Source organism: Eumetopias jubatus, unplaced genomic scaffold (genome assembly GCF_037043125.1).
Source record: "Eumetopias jubatus isolate StellerSeaLion01/CBP00866 unplaced genomic scaffold, mEumJub1_p1.0 scaffold_10, whole genome shotgun sequence".
NCBI lineage: Eukaryota > Metazoa > Chordata > Mammalia > Carnivora > Otariidae > Eumetopias > Eumetopias jubatus.
This window is the reverse complement of record NW_028274816.1, coordinates 85,154,040-85,174,789: the sequence shown is the minus strand read 5'-3', so window position 1 is coordinate 85,174,789 and position 20,750 is coordinate 85,154,040. Positions and strand designations below refer to the sequence as shown.

At 52.9% G+C, this 20,750-nt stretch overlaps 1 protein-coding gene across 2 annotated transcripts in view; it reads left to right on the top strand.

The window, feature by feature from the left end:
* SEPTIN9 (septin 9) overlaps positions 1 to 20,750 on the top strand; it is a 151,397-nt gene that overhangs the window by 24,146 nt on the left and 106,501 nt on the right. The window lies entirely within an intron of this gene.

The following is a 20,750-nucleotide window of genomic DNA, read 5'->3' as shown; positions in this document are numbered from 1 at the left end:
AGCCATCAGGGTGGTGCGAGAGCTGACCCTGAAGAGAAAGGAGGCAGCTCTGGCTTGAGTCATCCCTGTTAGATGGCCCCCCCGTCCCGGGTCAGGCTCCCTGCCCCTCAGCCAGCCGTGGCATGCGGTGGCTCGGTCAGCGTCTGACATCATGAGAAGTCCCCTTCATTATAGCGCCTGTTGCCTACCGTGTGCCCCTCAGGCGTCCAGGGTCCACTGGGCAGCTCTGGGGCATCCTCAGGCTTCAGCTACTCCGCGCTGACCCCTAGGTCCTGGTGAGCCTCAGAATTGCACACCACAAGTGCCGTAGCCCCTCGTCTGCTGCTCCAGGGGCCGATCAGATCCGGACGGGATGTCAGGGCCGATGGGGCGGCCCCCGGGAGGAGAGCTGCTGACCGGCCGTGTGCGTGTGTGAGTGCGTGTGCTTGTGCACGCGTGTACCGCTGGGACCACCACAGGATGAGGGGCAGCCATGGGAGGCCCGCGGAACCAAGCTGTGAGCTCAGTGACACGGGCAAGCTGGGGTAGAGGGGTGTGGAGCCAGAGTTCCCTGCGCCTGCCTGGCACGGGGCGTTGACAGGGTCCCTGCGGGGCTTGGGAAGACAGGCACTTCACCAGCCTGGCTTGCAGAGCCTCGGGGGCCATGGGTCCAGCCTTCATGTCACAGATGACCAAGCCACGGCCCAGATGGGTGACACCAGGGGAGCGGAGAGCCAGGACACAAAGTGGGGAGGAGACTCTTGGGAAGTGACAGCACTCTTGGAACCTTCTGGGCTGGCCAGACCCTAGCAGCTGTTTATGAACTGAACCAAACTGCCTTTGAAAACGGTCAGCTCTGCATCTTTACGGCCACGCTAGGTGCCACCGCCCTCGGCTGGGACTTCCCGCGAGGGACAAAAAGGGGACTTTCTCTCAGGATGTGCCTGAGGAAAAATTGGTACTATTGATGAAATTCTCCTAGGGATGTGTTGTCACTAAAAATTACTTCTTTCTTTCCCAAAGCTTAGTTAGAAACTGGTTACAGACATGAATGACAATGGAAATCCTCAAGCCCTTTACCTACGTGTTGCTCAGACCTGCTCAGATCTTGACCTTCGTCTTTGATTGTAACTCAGCTCTTAGGCAGTGCCGCCCCCCCCCACCCCAGGGAAACGAGGTCCACCCTGTCCCTCTGTGGCCCGGGGCCTCAGTTTCCTAGCCTGTAACGTGAAGGGGTTGGACTGGCGTGGCCCGAGGCAGCACCCCACTGCCGGCGGGCCTCTGGGCCTGCTCTGGTGGGGCCCCCAAAGGCTCCTTCCTTCTCTCCTTGTCTCGGTAAGGCGGTTGTGACAGCTACCTCAGTTCCCACCCACACACCGGGCAGAGGTGGGGCTGGGGGCCAGGGTGTCCTGCCTGGCCCAGCGCCCCACTCGACCACTTCCAGACAGAACTGCCACTGCCCCTGCCCCACGGGGCGTTTGAGGTGCGTCCGGCTGGCTCTCGGCCACTGCCCAGCGCTGTCCAGGAGGAGCTGATGGGGAGGGGAAAGGGGCTTGGGGCAGGTGCAGGCAGCTGCAGGACCCTGCCATCTGCTCGCTCCTTCTCTTGGCAGCACCGGGCTCCTGCCTAGTTTGTGAGTCTGGGGCCTGGGGTCCTCCTGGGCGGTGGGGTAGCCCCGGCCCTCTTGGAGACTCCCCCCCTCCCCCCACCGCCCCGGGAAGATGCCGTAGGGCTTGTCAGCAGGGCAGGAATGAGTCATGGAGCAGTGACTGGCCGCTGAGACACAGAAGGCCGCTCCTTCCAGCCAAGGGTCGGGTTTTTTTCCTTGTTCTGGACTGGCTTTGTGGCTTTTACAAATTAAGCATTTTTATCTCGTTCCAAGCGCTTGTATTTCAGCAGGGAGAGAATCTCCAAGAAGGGAACTTTCCACTGGGGAGCTGTTACTTAGCTCAGCTGGGCCTCGGGGAGGGTGGGAACAGGCCTCGCGGGTGAGTTGCAGGCAGGGAATGTGGAAGGCTCTCTGCTCTGTCATGGACGTCGATGTGGGGTCCTGGGAGGGCTGGCTGCCCCGTCACTGGACGTCTGTCCGTGGTGTGGCTGGGTGTCTGCCCGACACAGTGAGGCACAGAGCGCTCACCCAGGAGGTGGTGGGGGGAGCTGGTGGTCTGCTCTTCTCAGGGTGTCCACTGTCAGGGGGAGGGCAGGGAGCTGGACACCCATCACCTCTCCCTGCTTGTCTCTGAGTCCCCCGGGCATGTCTCACCCCGGTCCTGGACAGACACTGTGGGTCACAAGCTGCCTGGCTCTGCTTTGTCCTCTCTGGCTTTATTTCCCTCATCCCCAAGACGAGAGGAGTAGCCAGTAGCCTTCCTGGCCCCCTTCCTCTTCTGGCTCTGACTGGCAAGGGACTTGGTCCCTGGAGCAGTCTCTTAGGGCTGCTGAAACCAAGTGCCACAGACTGAGCGGCTTAAAACAACACCAACAGACTCTCTCAGAGTTCTGGAGGCTGGAAGTACAAACTCAAGGTGTTGGCAGGGCTGGTTCCTTCTGAAGGCCTTCTGAAGGCTCTGTACCCCTCTCCTGGCTTCTGGGGGCTGCTTGTGATCCCCGGTGGTCCTTGGCCTGTAGGAGCATCACCCAGTCTCTGCCTGTTGTCACAGAGCCTTCTGTGTCCCCAAACTCTGCTGCTTCTCTCTTATGAGGACACTCATCACTGGACTTGACTTCCCTGCCCCCCCCCCGATAATCCAGGATGACAAATCTCCAGATCCTTACCTTAATTACACTCACAAGACCCTGTTTCCAAATAGGATCATGTTCAGGGTTCTAGGTGAGCATGCATTTTTTGGGGGGGGGGGGTCACCATTTAACCCACTCCAGTCCTGATGTATCCTGGATGTCTCAGATTCCTCGTTGTCCCACTCTGGACCTTTTGGTGTGGCCACTGGCCTTTTCCACTGGGTCACGTATGCCTGGTGGGGTGTGGACAACTCGACCTTGTTGGGATTCCAAGAGCCAGCCAGGAGACTGACCTGCTTCCTGCCTGGAGCTCCCCGGTCCTGACTGCAGGGGCCAGGGATGCCCGGAGCTCTGTGCTGGACTCTGAACTCTTTTTAAACATTGTGGTAAAATACGCATAACATATAAATTGCCGTTTCAACAATTTCGGGGTATATAGTTTGGTGGCATTTAATAAGTACATTCACAGAATTAGGCCACCATCCATCTATCTGCAGAACTTCTTCACCTTCCAGAATGAAACTCTGTCCCTACAGAACATCAGCTTTCCTTTCTCCCGCCCCTCTGCCCTTGGCAGCCACCATCCAACTTTCCATGTCTGTGAGTTGGACTATTCCTCATAGACCTTGAATCATGCACTATGCATCTGTCTGTGCCTGGCTTATTTCACTTAGTATAATCTCTTTGTGGTTCATCCGTGTTGTAGCAGGTGTCAGTTTCCTTCCTAGTTTAAGACAGAGCAATAGGGGACGCCTGGGTGGCTCAGTCGGTTAAGCGCCTGCCTTCGGCTCGGGTCGTGATCCCAGGGTCCTGGGATCGAGTCCCACATCGGGCTCCTTGCTGAGCAGGGAGCCTGCTTCTCCCTCTGCCTGCCTCTGTCTCTCTCTCTCTCTCTGATAAACAAATAAAATCTTTAAAAAAAGAAAAAGACAGAGCAATAGACCACATTGTGTTTCTTCTTTGATCTTTGGATAGACATGTACGTTGTTTCCACCTTTAGGCTTCTGTGACAGCTACTGCTATGAACATGGGTGTGCAGATATCTGCTCGAGTCCCCACTTTCAGACATACTGGGTACATATGCAGAAGCAGAGTTGCTGGATCGTGTGGGAATTCTATGTTTAATTTTGTTGGGAAGCTCCCGTCCTGCTTGCCCAGTGGCTGCACCATTTCACATTCCCACCAGCAGGGCACAAGGGTTCCAATTTCCCCACCCCCTCACTGACATTGCTATTTTATTTACTTATTTGTTTCTTTGGGTAATGGCCATCCTAATGAGTGCAAAGTGGTGACTCACTGTGGTTTTGATGTACGTTTCTCTAAATGCTTAGAGAGAGATGGTGAGTGTCTTTTCCCCAGCTTGTTGGCATCTGTGTGTCTTTGGAGAAATGTTTCTTTGAGTCCTTTGCTAAGTTTTTAATTGTTTTTGTTGTTGTTGTTGTTGTTGTTGGTTGTAGGAGTTCTTTATATATCCTGCATATTAATCCCTTATCTGATATGTGATTTGCAAGTATTTTCTCACATTCTGTCAATTACCTTCTCACGCTAGTGATGGTGTTCTTTGATGCATAGAAGTTTTTTAAGTTTGACAAAATCCCATTTTACTATTCATTCTTTTGTTGCCTGTGCTTGTGTGGTGTCATACCCATTGTCACAAAGCTTTTCCCCTGTGATTTTTCCTAAGGGTTGTGTAGTTTTGGCTCTGGCGTTGAGACCTTTGATCCATTTTGAGTTAATTTCTGGATATGGTGTGAGGTAAGGTTCCTGATTCACTCTTTTTCTTTCCTCACACCCAGGCTGGCTCCTCTGGGTGGCAGGGAGCAGGGAAATCCAGGGCTGGGCCAGGCCTTGAATCCCTCCCTGCCCCAGGCTGGCCACGGAGCCTCAGCTCTGGCCCGGACCACAGCTGGACGTGTGCTGTGCCCGGGGCAGCCCACCCAGGCCCTTCTGGGCTGACAGTGGAGGCCAGCCTGCGGTGTTCTGGATTCCACCATGTGGAGGTACCTCTACTTCTCTGTGGTCTCCCTGCCCAGTCTGCGTGAGACACTAGCTGTCTGTGTGGCAGGGTGTAGGGCTCAGTGTCCATTGGTCTGTCCCCATGCTCTTTCTCAGGAAGCCTCTCCACCCATACCCTCCCGCGTGGCTTCTTCTGCCTCCTGCTCAGAGTTGGTCATCCCTCTTGTCTGACAGAAACCTCTGTCCTGAGGCGGCCGCTCAAACCCCTTTGCCCAAAGGCCCTCCAGCACTGGACACGCCTTCAGCAGCCACACACGGATTCTGCTGACAGGGTCGGCTGTGGATGCAGCTCCTTTTGGGGTGGGCATGTGACCGGGCAAAGGGTAGGGTAGGACCTGACCGAGAAACGGGGGAGATTTCCTCCTAACAAGTGGCCTGAGCTTGGAGAAATGTCTTGGCCACAGCTTGAACTCTGGACAGATAGCAACGTGGATTTCAGCTCGAGGTGGAGAGCGCTTCTGCCTTTAGACCTTCAGATCCTCCTTCCTTTTTTTCTTTTTTTTCCCCCCTTTTCTTTAAACTAATGAGGAAACTCTGACTTGAGCAAAGCTGAGTAAACAAAGCAACACACCCCTAGGAAATCAGCGAAGAGGCACCAGCCCTGAAACTTTGCTATAAAAACTACATGCTTTGGGGCTGGGTGGGTCTGTGGGAGCAGATGCGTATGGTGGGGCCGCGGGGCTTGGGTAGCAGGAACCCGCACGCCCCGTGCTCTGCTGCTGCTCTCCTACCCCCTCCCACCGGAGGGCCAACAATCCGTGTGGTATCTTCTGCTTGGAGTTCACCTCCTGTCGTTCGTCAGCGGGGGTCCTGTTTGCAGCACCATTAGGCTCAGGCCGTTCCAGTTCACTTTTTGAATATTTCTTGAGGTCCTACAATGTGCAGGTGCTCACCTACGTTCTTGGCCTACAGGAGTGAGGAGGATACAGCCCTTGTTCCTGTGGGTCTCCACCTGAACTAGATGTCAAGCATCTAGCCAATAAGCACATTGATAGATGATTCTAGACGAAGGCTGTGAAGGAGCCTAGAACAGGTGATGTGATCATTACCTGCTGTGCATGTCTGTGTGTGTGTGTGTGTGTGTGTGTGTTGCGGAATTAGTGGATGCCCTCCCTGAGGAGGTGACACTGAGCTGAAACTTGCATAACCAGAAAGACCCGACCAGGCCAGCGTCCAAAGGAAGAGCTTTCGGGCAAAGAGAACAGAAAATGCAAAGGCCCTGAGGTTGGATCATCAAGGCGAGGGGTGGGTCTGGGTCAGATTGTGCTGGCGAGGCCTGCTGGGTGCCCTGTGGAGGGAGCCACGGGCCCTGAATGCCCAGTGGCTGCTGGGTCACCTGTGGCAGGCCGGGAGGGGAAGCAGGGAGGCCTAGAGGGAAGGAAGACGCTGCAGTGGGAGAGGGAGGGCCTCCGATTGCTGGGGGTGCCCTGGGTGGTTGACGAGGCCGAAGATGCACTGAGCTGCTGCCCAGCCCTGCCCTGGAGGGGGGCTTGCGCCGTCCCCGCTAGGAGGATGCTGGCTGTTAGGAGGATGCTGGTTGTGGCTTGGCCAACCGTGGGGTGAGGCTGAGGCCGCCTGAGTCCTGGGACAGTGATCCTGAGCAGGCAGCCTCAAGAGGAACTGCAGCATGGGAGAGGCGACTCGCTCCTTCATGTCGCACAAGGTCCCGCGTCTCCAGGCAGTTAGCTCCGGTGTGATGCCACGTGCCCGCCAGGGGCTAATGCCCCTCCTGCTGGCGTGGACGGAGCTGCAGCCTCTCCAGCCCCTGTGTTTCTGCTCAGCTGGCAAGGGCTGGGGAGGGACGAAGACTCAAGAGCTGCTTTCACAGGACGGCGGACAGTGCGTGCCTGAGCATCCCCGGCCCACACAGGGGATGTTTCGGTCAGGCCCTCCTTGCTACTTAGTGTGCTCCTTGACCATCCGCGGACCACCTGGTGTGGTGTGATGGGCGAGCGCAGAAGGCTCGCTCAGGCCCGAGACCTCACCTTTCCGGGGCTTCACTTCAGACCTGCACCCCTCTCTGGCCCTGCCGCCCCTGGTGTGCACGCAGGCGGCGCCCCACCATCTGCCCGGCCAGCCCACCAGGGGCCAGGGGGCCTCTCCAGGTGGCATTTCGATTCAAGGATGCAGGGCTCTGGACCGTGGGGCTGGGTGAGATGTCCCAGGATGTTGTTATCTGATCAATAAGCTTTGGGATGGTGGACGTCAGCATGTTTCCAAGCTCCAGCATCTTTAGCGTGTCCTGATCCCGATGGCGTCAAGTCCAAGGGAGAGGGATGGGGCTGGGGGTGACGGCTGGGGGCCTGGGCTGTGCCTCTGTGCTGTGTGTTTAAGGGTTGGGGGGGTACTCTCAGGAATGCCCTGCAGTGCCCGCCGCCCCAGCTCGCACCTCTCTGGGGAGGAGTGGACAGAGGGGCCTGGGTTCTGGAAACATGCATCATCCAGGCATGGGTGCCCCCCATTACTGCCATGAGGGGCGGGGCCGGGCCTGAGGAGGGAGGAGGCCGCAAACCCGGAGAAGGGAGAGGGATTGCAGAAAGCCTTTCCCCCAGAAGGTGGCAGTGCAGGCCCTCGAGAGCTGGCCGCGGCCCGTCTCCCGGCTTACGGAATTTGCGGGAAGAGGCCGCCCCGGCGTTATCTCCACTTCCCGGGGCTGCTCGCTACAGGTGGGAAGTGGCGGGTGGAGAGAGCAGAAATCATGGCGAGGATGGGAAGGCGCCAGCGCGGAAGCAAGGACTCCCCTGAAACCGGGCGGCTTCCTGCTTTGAGGGAGGGGGCTCCGGCTACATCCTTCTTCTTCCTATTTGTGGTTGATATGTCTCAGTCTCTTTTAAATTTTTCCAACTTTTTACTATGAAACACTTCAAACACACAGGAAAGGTGAAAGAATTCTAGCGCCAACCCTCCCCCCCACGTCCACCACTGAGACTCTGCAATGCACGTTATGCTCTGTTGGCTTCAACACACGTCCCTCCCTCCATCTGCCAACAATCCATGGGATTTGGAGGGATCCATTTCAGAATAAGTTGCTGATATCCATACACATTACCCTGCCAACACTTCAGCTTGCATCTCACCAGCTAGAGTCCAGTATTTGTATATGGTTCTTTTTCTTTCTTTTGGTAAAATTTATGTGCCACGAAACTCCCAGATCTTAAGTGTAGCACTCTGAGTTTGGGCGTAGACTAACACTGTGCATCTGAACTCCTATCAGGATACAGAGCATCACCATCCATGCTCCTTGCCAGTCAGTCTCTGCCTCCACCTGCCTGGGGGCTGCCAAAATTCTGTTTTTTTCCCTATTGATTAATTTTGCCAGTTTGTGTGTTTTTTAGATCTATGTTTCTGCCAGCACTAGTAGTCCCATGATTGCTGAGTGGTGTTCATTGCATGTTTCCAGGGTGAGACTCTTATGAATTAAGCTGCTATGAGCTTTCTTTTTTTTTTTTTTAAAGATTTTTTTATTTTAAGTCATCTCTACCCCCAACGTGGGGCTCAAACTCACTACCCCAAGATTAGGAGTCGCACGCTGCATGCACTGAGCCAGCTGAGCACCACTGCTATGAGCATTCTTATACAACTTTTGTGTGTGTGTCTGTGCATATGCTTCCATTTGTCTTGTGTAAACACCAAGTAGAATTATTGGACCAGAGGGTAGGTAGGTATGAGTTTAGTTTTACAGGAAACTGCCAGATCTTTTCCTAAAGTGGCTGTACCATTTTACACGCCCACCAGCCACATAGGAGAGTTCCCGTTGCTCCACGTCCTCGCCCACATTTGGTGCTGTCCTTCTTTACGATTCCATCCTTCTGTTGGGTGTGTAGTGGTATCTCATTAGGGTTTCAATTTGCATTTTCCTGATGACTAATGCTGTTGAGCGCATTTTCTTGTGCTTACTGGGGACTCATCTATTTTTCCTTTGCGAAGGATCTTTTCAAATCTATTGCCCATTTTAAAAGTGGGTTGCTTGGGGATGCCTGGGTGGCTTAGTCAGTGAAGCATCTGCCTCCAGCTCAGGTCATGATCCCAGGGTCCTGGGATTGAGCCCCGCATCGGGCTCTTTGCTCAATGGGGAGCCTGCTTCTCCTCTCCCTCTGCTGCTCTCTCTTTCTTCCCTCTCCCCTCTTTCTCACAATTAAATACATAAAATCTTTTTTTTTAAAGATTTTTATTTATTTATTTATTTGACAGAGAGAGAGACAGCGAGAGAGGGAACACAAGCAGGGGGAGTGCGAGAGGGAGAAGCAGGCTTCCCGCCGAGCAGGGAGCCCAATGCGGGGCTCGATCCCAGGACCCTGGGATCATGATCTGAGCCAAAGGCGGATGCTTAACGACTGAGCCACGCAGGCGCCCCTAAATACATAAAATCTTTAAAAAAAAATGAAAAATAAAAGTGGGTTGCTTGACTTTTATTCTTTCTGGATACTGGTCTTTTGTCAGATATGTGTATTGTAAATATGTTTTTTCCTGCTCTGTGGCTTACACATTCATTTCTTAATGATATCTTTTGATGAGCAAAAGTTTGTAATTTTAATTTTGATGAAATCTAATGTAAAAAATTTCTTTCTTTGTGGTTACTGCTTTCTGTGTTCTTTATAAGAAGGCTTTGCCTTCTCCCAAGTGGCAGGTATTTTCAGTGTTTTCTTCCAGAAGCTTTGTGGTTATAGCTTTAATGTTAGGTTTAGAAATCGTCTTTTGTGTATGGTATGAGGTAGGGGGTTAAGGTTCATCATGTTGGGTTTTGCTTGCTGGTTTGTTTTTTCAGTATGTATACCCCATTGTTCTAACACCATTTGTTGAAAAGACATTGGAGTACCTTGACACCTTTGTTGAGAATCAGTTTACTTTGATGGGGCACCTGGGTGGCTCAATTAGTTAAGCATCTGACTTTGACTCAGGTCATGATCCCAAGGTCCTGGGATGGAGCCCCACATCAGGCTCCCTGCTCAGCGGGAGGCCTGCTTCTCCCTCTTCCTCTGCCTGCCACTCCACCTGCTTGTGCTCTCTCTCTGTCAAATAAATAAATAAAATCTTAAAAAAAAAAAAGAAAATCAATTGATTTTGTATACGTGGTTCTATTTCCAGAGTCTATCCTGTTGTATTCATATTTTGTCTATTCTTTGGCCAAGACCGCCCTGTCTTGATTAATGTGGCTTCATAATAAGCCTTGAAATAAGCTCTCCCAATATATACAAACCACTGCTTTAAATGTTCTTTTTAAAATTTTTTAGGATTTTATTTTTAAGTAGTCTCTACACCCAACATGGGTCTTGAACCCACGACCCGGAGATCAAGAGTCATACGTTCTACCGACTGAGTCTGCCAGGTGCCCCTAGATGTTCTTGGTCTTTTCTGAGACCAAGAATACTTTTATAATTTCCTTATAAATTTTAGAAGTAGAGAGTCGACGTCTATAAAAATGCTGTGTGAATTTTGAGATCGCATTGAATCTATAGGTCAATTTAGGGATAATTGACATTTTAATGACATTGACTCTTCTAATCTTATAAACATGGTAGGTCTCCATTTTTAAAGACCTTTTTCTTCAATCAGTTGTCAGTGAAAAGATCTTCATGTCAGTTGTTAAATGTATTTCTAACTATTTTATTTTTTGGTGCTGTTGTAAATTGAGCATATATTTTAAATTTCATTTCCAATTGTTTGTTGCTGGTATATAAAATGCCCTTGATTTTTGCATATAAATTTTATATGCTGTGACCTTGTCAAAGTCCTTTTTTATCCTAGTACTTGTTTTACTTCTTTCTTCCTGATCTTGATTCCTTTAATTGCTTTTTCTTGCCTTATTACACTAGCTAGAACTGCCAGGACCATATTGAATAGAAGTGAGTAGGCATCTTCGTCTTGTGCTGGAACTGAGGACGTTAACTATCGATTTTCCGAATATGCTCTTCATCAGACTGAGGAGATTCCGTTCTCTCCCTAATTTGCTGGAGTTTTGAACATGAATGGATGTTGACTTCGATAAATACTCTTTCTGTATCTCCTGAAATGATCATTATTTTCTCCTTTGTTCTACTAGTAGGGTGAATTACAATGATTGATTTTTGAATATTAAACCAAGCTTGCATTCCTGGAAAAAGCCCCACTTGGTTATGATATGTAATCCTTTTCATACATTGCTGGATTTGATTTCCCTAGTTTTTTGTAAAGGATTTTTTATATAGATCCATGAAGGATATTATTGGGTGTGGTATTTTTTTGGTTAGTTACTTCGTTTTGGTAATGTCTTTGTCAGGGTTCTTTCGACCTCATGAACTGAGTTGAGAAGTGTATCCTCCTCTCCATTTTTCATAAAAGTTTGCATAAATTCGTGTTACTTCTTTCTTAAGTGTTTGATAGAAGTCAGCAAGGAAGCCATCTGTCCCTAGAGTTTTCTTGGAAAGTTGGGTTTTTTTAATGACAAATTAAAAACTTGGATTAAATATTTAAATGAATTTAATATTTAATTGAACATATTAAATTTATTTGATACGGAGAGAGAGCTATTCAAGGTTTTTACTTCCCTCTTATGTCAATTTTGGTAAGTTGTATTTTGAAGGAATCTGTCCATTTCATCTAAGTTTTTGAACTTATTCATTTAAAGTTGTTCATAGTTTTCCTTTATTATCATTTTAATGTCTATAGGATCTTAGGGATAACCCTTAATTCCTAATACTGGTAATTTATGTTCTCCATCTCTCTTTCTTTCTCTCATTAGTCTGCTGTGAGTTTAAGGGTGTGTAGATCTTTTTGAAGAACAAACCTTTGGCTTTATTTTTTTTTCTGTTTTTTATTTCCTTTATTTCTATCCTTATCTTCATGACTTCCTTCCTTCTGCTTACTTTGATGTATCAGTCAGGTCCCAGGCAGGAAACAGAAAATACACCACACCAGTAATTTGAATAGCAAAATGTAATAAAAAGAATTATTAACAGGTAAAAGCTGGTTAGCTACTAAAAGGGTAAAACAAGACTCTGAGGAATATAGAGCAGCAAATAAAGAAGCAGCTACTTTGGAAGGAAACACAGGGGAAAGCTTTGTGACATTGGGTTTGGCAACAACTTCTTGGCTAGGACACCAAAAGCACAGGCAACAAAAGAAAAAAAAAAGGTAAGTTGTATTTCATCAAAATTAAAAACTTTTGCCTCAAAGGACACCTCAACAGAAGGCAAAGGCAATCCACGGGATGGGGAGGAAATATTTGCAAACCATATATCCATAAGGGATTAATATTTAGAATATATAAAGAACTGCTACAACCTAACAACAAAAACCCAAACAGCCCAATTAAAAAAAAAAAACAAAAAACTGACGAAGGACTGGAATAGCCCTTTCTCCAGAGAAGACACACAGATGCCAACAAGCCCAGGAAAAGATGCTCAGTGTCACTAATCATTAGAGACATGCAAATATACTCATGAGGATGGCTGGTACCCAAAAAAACAGAGAGTAACACATGTTGGCCAGGATGTGGAGAGTTCGGAGCCCTCGTGCTCGGCTGCTGGCAGCTGTGGAAAGCACCATGGAAGGTCCTCAAAAAATTAAACCTAGAATTCTCACACGCTCCACCACATCTTCTTCTAGTAGGATTTCCCCCAAAGAATTGATAGCAGGGTCCCGCGCAGATATGTGGGCACATTCGTCGAAGGCAGTGGCCAGCGGGCTGGGGGGAGGGGAATGGGAAGTTAGTGTCTGAGGGGTACAGAGTTTCAGCTTGATAAGACGGAAAGTTCTAGAGATGGGTCATGTTGATAGTTGCACAACGATGTGGATGAACGTAATGCTGCAGAAACGCACACCTGAATATTGTTAAAAGGGTGAGTTCTGTGTTACGGATGTTTCACCACATACTCACGGAAGAGGCAGCTGTGGCTCTGGGGCTCAGGGGCAGAACGTGACAGGACGGGGAGAACTGGGAGCTCCAGCAGCCCTGCCTCACTTGGTCTGGGGCTCAGGCTGTGCTGGAGCAGGTGTGGCTGCCACAGAGACCCGTGGTCTCCTGGTGGTGAAACGTTCTTCCCGGAGGGTGTCGACGGAGTAGAAGCAGCTTACGGGGTGGCAGAGGAACTTCTGGAGGGTGTGGGCAGGTGGGAGCTGGCCCACAGGAAGTTTTGGGGGGGGGTGGGCTGGGGGCCAAAGCCGGTGCACGGGAAGGAGTCTTCTGGGTGCCAGGGAAACGCCGTGAAGGGCAAGCACCACGCTGCTCGGGCCCATGGGAGGCGGGAAGAGAAGCCCCTTCCTGGGGGCCGCCGGAGGAGCCTCGACCTGGTCTTTGCTCCCGTGCGGCGTGTGTGTCTGTGTGTGTGCAGAGGAAATGACTCACACCCAAGTGCAAAGGTGGGGGTCGGAGCAGGCAGCCCCAGGGTTCGAGGAGCCCAGGGGAGGAAACGGGGCTGGGCGTGGAGACAGGAGAAGCGACAGACACCACACCTAGGAGGCCTGCTGGAGATTTCTGCAATGCCCAGCACGGCGCTTCTGGAGTTCAGTCTTGTTTCATGAGGCCCGGGATCCTTCGAGGTGAAAGGAAAGGAAGGAAAACGACTTCCCCTGCGGGGGCGTGTGTGAGTGCGCGTGTGAGTGTGCGTGTGAGGGCGTGGGTGAGTGCGCGTGCAAGTGCGCGTGTGAGTGCGTGTGCGCACATGTGTGCACAGCTGTTGTTTCCATTTTACCGTCTTCCTGACCACCAGCAGGAATGTCTGCGAAGCTCCGCACCCTGCCCTGTGCGGCGTGAGATGGGACATGTGCACGCGGGCACGCGGGCACACGCACGTGCGTGTGCACACACACACACAGAGTCAGGGGCGATCAGTCCTACAGATTGTACCTAGGCCTGGCAGGAAACTGGACTCTGGGAAACTTCAGGCCCCACCTTTGGCACAAAACTAAGCTTTTTGTTGCTGTACGTTCAAGGGAACAGAAAGTGGGGGTGGGGTGGGGCCGGTTTATGTGCAGAAGAGCAAATCCTGCCCCAGGCATCCAGTGCAGTTGAGGGCCCGTTCGGATGGCTTCTGTCCCAAGCTCTGGGGGCCTCGGGAGGCGCAGCTGTGCCCAGGTCTGGAGTGGTCCCACTCCAAGTGGGGTCTTCTCCTGGAGTTCTGGGCCAGGATCATGGGGTTGCCACTGAAAGGAACCTTGGCCAGAACCCCGCTCAGTGGCTCCCCACATTGGCTGAGGGCAAGCGGCTGATTTAGTTGTCTGGGCAGCCTGTGAAAATACGGGGTCCAGGCCTACCGCGCAAACCCCAGTGTCTGATGAGGTGCTGACAGTGAGCGGGGCAGGGGGTCCCTGCCACAGGTGCTCTGGGAGCACAGGGCTGCCCTGCCTGTGGGGTGTGGGAAGATCCGCGTGTACTTGCTGACCAACAAAGCTCTGGGTGAACGGCCGCGTGACCTGGCGGATGAGACAGAATAGCGGATGCAGACTCTGGCTGCAGGAGGGAGCCTGGGACACCGGCCATTTGGGCCATCCTTGCTCAGTCCCTGGACGGGTCTTGTGGCTGTCCTAACAAATGACCACAGACCCGGGGCTCACACAGCAGACACTCCTTCCCTCACAGTTCCAGAGGCCAGGAGTCCTCAGGTGGGGCTGGTTCCTTCTGGAGGCCCTGAGGGAGAATCGAGAGTCCTCTCCCAGCTTCTCCCCGGTCTCCGGTGGCTGCCGACCTTCCGCGGCTGGCAGGTTCCCCTCTGCAGTCTCTGCCTCCAGCTCCCTAGGGCTGTCTCCCCCCGAGCATCTCTGTGTTCACACAGCCACCATCTCTTTCTCTTACAGAGACACCAGCTTGTGGGTTTAGGACCCCCCTCTAATCCAGGATTCCCTCCTCCTAACTCCATCATATCTGCAAAGACCTTATTTACAAGTAAGATCCCTTTCACGGTTCTGGGCATTAGGGTTTCGACATACCTTTTTGGAGAACACAGCTCAGCCTGCAATAGGCTCTCTCTGTAGAGGGGCCCTCTCCGGGACTCAGTCGTGAAGGAGGACGTGGGTGGACAAGAGAGGGCCCCGGTGTGGGGTGGGGGGTACCCCCATGCTGGGGGGGGGGCCTTGGAGTGAGTCAGGGCAGGGGCTGGGAGGGTGCTGCAGGGTTGTCTGCACAGGAGGGACAGAAAGAGAAGAGCTGCAGAGACACCTGGCTGGCTCCGTAGAGCATGTGGCTCTTGATCTTGGGGTCATGAGTTCGAGCCCCACCTTGAGTGCAGGGATTACCTGGAAAAAGAAAAGCGCTACAGTCACTGTGTCTGAGTAGTTGGAGGGTCATCACATAGAAGGAGGAAGGGACTTAGTTTGAGTTCCTCCAAAACGCACCCCCGTGACCGGATACCTGGCAGGTCCCAGGAAGAGCAGTTTGACTCGTTACATAAAGAGGCATTTTGCCCACAAGTTGGATTTTCTGACTATGAAGCAGACCAGTTCACAAAGTAGTGAGTTCTCCATGCCTAGAAGTATTCAAGCGGGGACCGTGTGGAGATTGTTCAGGAAAGCTGTAGAAGGGACCTCTGAGGTTACTGCCAAGACCAGCTGTCTTATTTGAGGAGAACTTAACTTTCAAAGTGTAATGATGTGGGGAACATGCCTAAGAGGGAGGTGCCTTCCGCTTAGGCCCTACATATTCTGCTTTGTCTTTATGACTGGGGATCAGGCTGGGCTTGATCCTACAGCACTTTCTCCCTGCCCCACCCCCTTGTCTTTGGCTGCCTCTGGTTCCTATGCAAATGGAGCCTCTACTCTGTGGCCCACCTGCCTGAGCCCCGACGACGTAATTAAGCTCCTTGTCAGACGGGTCTGGGGAAACGTGTGCAGATAGTCACACATGTGGATGAACACATGCCTCTTACTGCACGTGTGAGCACATCCCCCGTCGAGGGTCCCTGGTACAGGGCCCCCGCATCTGCTGCGCCCCTGGGTCTGAGGCAGCAGTCAGGAATGCCAGCTTTGATGCTTGCCGTATGCCACGCTCTGTTTTAAGCACGTAATAACACGTGTCTTTTTTTTTTTTTTTTTTACCTATCTAGCAAACCTATAACACTTGTCTTGTGCTGGGCACTGTTCTAAGCGCTTTACAAATATGAACGCATTTTCATTTAATGATAACCCTTGGAAGTAGGTAATGTTATCCCCATTTTATAGATGAAGAAACAGAGGCATAGTGGGGTACAGGGATTTGCCCAAGGCCTGCCTCCCTCCCTCCTGCGCGCGCGCGCGCGCGCGCACACACACACACACACACACACACACACACACACACACACACAGCCACCCATTCGGACACACGCTCACACATGTGCTCGATGGTGGCTGTTCTCTTCAGACGTGAAGCGGGTCTCGGATTGACCAGGACCCTGATCAGGTCTGGGTCTCACTCTGGCCTTGTTCTGTTGCCGACACTGAGGGCCATTCCTGTAACCTCACCCCTCTGGTCTGGCCCATCTCCCAGGAACTGGATTTCCCCCAGAGTCCCTGCCCAGCCCGGAGGGAGGGTTCACTGGAGGTGACTGGTCAGGCTCAGACCCCCTCCTATCAGCCCCTCTGGTCACCGCTCTGCTGGCTGTGGTGTCGCCAGTCTTGCCCCTGGATCTGGGCACCCAGCAGCTGTCCGGGAAGGAAATGACACTTGAGCCTCCGGGAAGCTTTGGGAGAAGCAGCTGTGGGGACGTGTGGCCTCCCGCTACCCTTTCCCTGCCCCCGAGGACGGACACGGGTAGATCACCGCATGAACGTTCCCACCGGGAGCGCAGGGCAGCGCGGGCATGATGCCTGCTGGTCGCACGTGCCAACGAGGACTCACCCTAGTCCTGTGTGCTGGCCACCCACCCACCCAGCCCAGGCCAGTGCTGCCTACAGACACATTCTCGTCGTCTCGCTGAGACCTGCTATTTCACAAGGAGACTGAGGCCCAGAGATGTCAAGAAACTTGTCCAGATTCCACCAGCTGATAACTTGGCTGAGCCAGGATTTCTGCCGAGGGCCCTGCGACTCCAAAAGCCCAAGTTCTTCCTATGACATCAGGCCCAGGAAAAGCTCGGGATGTTTTTCCACAAGCTGATTATTTGGATGGTCTGTGCTGCTCGGCTCATTATAGTTGCTCAATAAAATGAGCTGAATGAATGGGTGGGTCCTCCCCTGCTGATCGGCATGACTGAGAGCTGATGGCTTTGGCCAAAATGCCTGTCTCCGTTCCCTGGCCCAGCATCTCCCTTTGGGGTATGTGACCTTGAAAATGGTGACCCTCTCCGTCCTGCCTTGGACAGCATCTCCGAGTGGCGTCAGGAGAGCAGCTGGGGATTACCAGCGCCCTGTTGCTGGCAGGCTGTGCGCCAGATTCCTGGCATGGATGCGTGGCTGATTGTCAGCCACATGTGTGTGGAGAGCTGAACATGTAAGGCTTGTGCAAACGCCCTGCCCCCGCCCCCCCCCGCCCCCCCCCCCCCCCCCCCCCCGGCACAAGGCCCCTGGGTGGTTGCCAAGATTCTGCTCTGGAACGTTGGCCAACGGGGGGTCTTGCCTTGTGTCCCGGCTGTGGTGGCTGTTCATTTAGGTCACGGGGCTGTGTGCAAAGAGCCTGACCGTGGATTGTGGGTCATGCGTGTGTCCCATGCCCCTTCTACCTGTGACATCATGGGTGGAGACCCCTGCCTCTCGTCCAGTGGCTGTGGCATCTGAAGGGCCTGCCAAGGTGAAGGGCTGATGCAGGATCCGTGCAAACACTGGGGCCGGGGGGGGGGGTGTTTAGGAGCACTCCGGCCTCTTCCTCCCGTGGCAGGGTTCTGAGTATCCATCCTCAGGGGAAAACCAGCATCTGAATCTTTGAGTAATGCCGGGTGGGTGGCGTCTCCCTGCTGGTGAGGGCGTTCCTAGACCTAGATGTGATGCCACGCGAAACAGGGACTCCCGCTGCCCGTGAAGCGTTGCTCTGCAGAAGTGGGTAGCATCCCGGCCCCGTTAGTGCCCCCGCTCTGCAGGGATTCATGAACGCCCGCCACGTGCCACACAGCTTCTCCCGAGCATCACATGTACTGCGCACCTGGCCTGGTCTCCAGCCTGGTCTCCCTGGCTTCCAGAGCCTTCTGCAAGGACTCAAAGCCGCAGCCCCTGTTGCCCTTGATTCTGTTTAGGGCCATACGGATGGACGTGGTGGTTGGACAGGCTGAGTTCACGTCCCAGCGGCTCCACTGATCCCTGGGGCCTGGGCAGGCTCCTGCCTTCCTCGCCCCTCTGCCGCCCATGGAGAAATTGGGGGGTTGGAGAGGCTACCTCTCAGCGGCTTCTCCAGGATTAAAGGAGGTGATAGCGCAGGTAATAATGTCAGAGTAATCATAAATGTAATAAATGCGGTGGGCTGCAGGGACCGGCCCGCCCTCGGGAAGCGCTGTTCCTCCTCCTGTTTTTCGCCTGTTGTTACTCCTCCTCCGTCTGTTTCCCCTCCCCCTCCCCCTCCTCCCTCCCCTCCTCCCTCCATCCTCCTCCCCCATACACTACCACTAGCACTACAGTTCGGTGCCGCCAGCGCCCTCCTCCATTCCTGTCCTCTCTGGTTCTCTAAGTGGGGCCTGGAGGACAGAGAGGGGCTGCCCCACCTTGGGGGGCTCCCACCGGCCAGGCACTGAGCAGGACTGTATGCAGTCTTCAGCCCGCTTCTCTGTCCACACTTGGCCTGCTGGGGGCTGGAGGCAGCCTCAGGAGACACAACCCCGGAAAGGGGCTCTTGGACCAAGGGTCGGCCGTCAGGACAGAACCCTGGGGGGAGAAGGGTAGGCGCCATGGGAGGGGAAGCAATTGAGACATTCGCTAGTGCTTTATTTATGACTTAGGATGTTTGCCGGGTGACCGGAGCATAGCTGGAGAAGTTGTTGGCCAGAAGTCCAGGAGTGTCCACTGGGTGGCTGGACCAGGCTGCTGGGGGAACTCTCTGGGCAGGCAGATAAGGCGTGCGGGCAGGGGCTGACGTTCGCTTGGCATCTGTCACATGCCAAGCATCCCCCCCCGCCACTGGAGAACCTTCCAGGTGCCAGTGGGGAGAGGATAGGACTGAGAAGCAAGGGCCTTTGAACCCCTAAGGCACATGGTCAATAAGTATCCCTCTGACCGTCTTCAGAAGAAGAGAGAAGGTGCATCCACGCTTACAGGGCTGTGTTCCAACACGGGCTCTGTTGGGGGGGTCTGCCCCTGCTCCAACAGTGGGTGTGGTTCCCTATACCTCTCTCCTCCCTCCATGGACTGTGAAAATGGTCAGACATGCAGCAGAGTTGGGAGCATTTTACGGTGCACACCCACATGCTCATCACTGCGATTCCACAACTGACGCCGAATTATGCTTGCTTTATCACCTCTCTGTCCGCTTATCCATCCTTCCATCCACCTTATTGTCACTTCTGGTGCATTGCAAAGTAAGTCACAGACATCCTGATTACCTACAGAATCATTGCCACATACTCCAGCCTCACTTTCAAAATTTCTCACCCATTGCCCACTCTGTATACAAGGCTGCTCCTTCCCCAGCAGGAGCACTGCAGACGGAGTTGGATGCAGCCTGGGTTCCAGTCCCGACTCTGCTATTAACAGCTGTGTGGCCCTTGGCAAACCATTTTGCTTCTCTAGGTCCAGCTATAAACGGGGTTCACCTGTATGTTATAGGTAATGAGAGCTACCAATAACTAAGTTCCTATTTTATGCCAGACACTTACTGTCACTAATCCCTTCAATCTAGGGATTGTCGTTCCTACAGACGGGGGAATCTGTGACAGCTCAGAAAGGTGAAGGAACTCGCTGGGGATCCTGCTGCCTGGTGAATGGCCACCCTGGGTCTGCGCCCAGCGGTCCGACCCGGAGCCCAGGCCTCAGCTCCTACTGATGTTCTAAGATCATGCTTTGTCCCTGAAGTGGCCAGTTCTGTTCTAGCTAGCACACAGCTCTTCGTGTTGGTGACCTCTCAAGATCTCTGTCAACACAGAACTTTCTAGAGCAGTCCCAGCCTCCTACTCTGGGCGTGTATTTATTTGGTGTCCCCTCTGCCTTATGTTAATGTTTGTCCTCTGTTAAGCTCAGAACTTTATTTTCCAATTTCAAATACACAAACGAGCCAACGAAACAAATCTTGGGTGAACTAGACTGTTCATTTTGCTGTGATTGTATCAGACTCTACCAGGGGCTGAGTGCATAAAGCTTAGATCTCTGCCTTGCCTTCAGGGAGTTCCCAGACTGGCGGGATGATGGGCACACACCCTGTTGGTCAGGGAGCTGTCTGGCTGTGTAACAAAGACTGAAACACAGAGGCTTACACAAGAGAGAAATTCACTTCTCTTCCACCTCCCCGTCCAAGGGTAAGCAATCGTGGTGGCCCAGCACAGCAGGGACACAGTGTGCTGCTGCTTTGCTGTTCTGCCATCCTCAACTGCAGCATCCATCTCGTGAAATAAGATGGTTGCTGTGGCTCCTGCCATTACGTCTATGCTCCTGCTGGGGGAGGGAAAGGGGCAGGAGTGCCCTGAAAGTTAAACACTTCAGCTCCCCTCTTGCTGGCCAGAACCTAGTCACATGGCCTCTCCTAGCAGCAAGGGCACCTGGGAAATGTATTCTTTAGATGGGCATCGACAGGTCCAGCTGAAACTTTTGTCACTGTGCAAGAAAGGGAGAGTAGGTATGATGGAGGGCACGTAGGGTCTGTGCCACACTCGGTAAGTACAAAGTGGTGGCCAGCCCTGTGGCAGGGATCGCTCCCGGGAAAGGGGAGACTGGGAAACAGTTCATCAAGGAGGTGACGTTTGCCCTGAGCTTGAGGGGCAAGACAAATATCTTCAGGTCAGGAATGGCAATTGTCTTGGCATGCGTGCCGCCAGCCACCTGTCCTGAGGCTGGGGCAGATATTGTCGGTCGAGCAGCATAGCTGTCTTTCTCCCTGAGCACCGAGCAGCCCCGGAAACCTGCCCCGCATCCCCCCCGGTGGGCAGGCGACTGGCTAGGCCTGCCAGTTGAACCCCATCAAGCCCTGCTGTTTTGTAAGGCAACGGGGCACCATG